We start from the raw sequence: 414 nt of genomic DNA, 5'->3' as shown, positions 1-414 counted from the left end.
GAGCAGGGATAGAAGCCCCCCCCCCCCACCCCCCCGACCCCCGATCACACACACCGTTTCAAGCCAGTTTTTTCAGCCGACCTTCGTACAATTTATTGCTAACCTTTGACTATTGTGCTACAGGCCGAGCTAACCTTTAGCTCTGTTGAAGCTAAAGGTTAGCCCTGGATCTGTGACCTCACCGTGAGGACGTGCGGTGGGTGGTTTGGCCTCCTGCCAGGTTTCCCTGACCATTCCCAGATTCCCGGTCGTCCACAGACCGCGTTTTCCTTTTTGCTCTTAATTTGAAAAGTGACAGTTTGTGTGGGCGGAGCCAACGTTAAGTGTCACAGTCGGAGAACTCGCAGTCGCTGCCACTAACTGCCCTGCGGCGGCCCGGCACGCGCCCCGCCCCTCCCCCCCCCCCGCGCCTCG

The sequence above is a fragment of the Cynoglossus semilaevis genome, chromosome 19 (genome assembly GCF_000523025.1).
Source record: "Cynoglossus semilaevis isolate Cse_v1.0 chromosome 19, Cse_v1.0, whole genome shotgun sequence".
NCBI lineage: Eukaryota > Metazoa > Chordata > Actinopteri > Pleuronectiformes > Cynoglossidae > Cynoglossus > Cynoglossus semilaevis.
Note: the sequence above shows the minus strand (reverse complement) of the source record.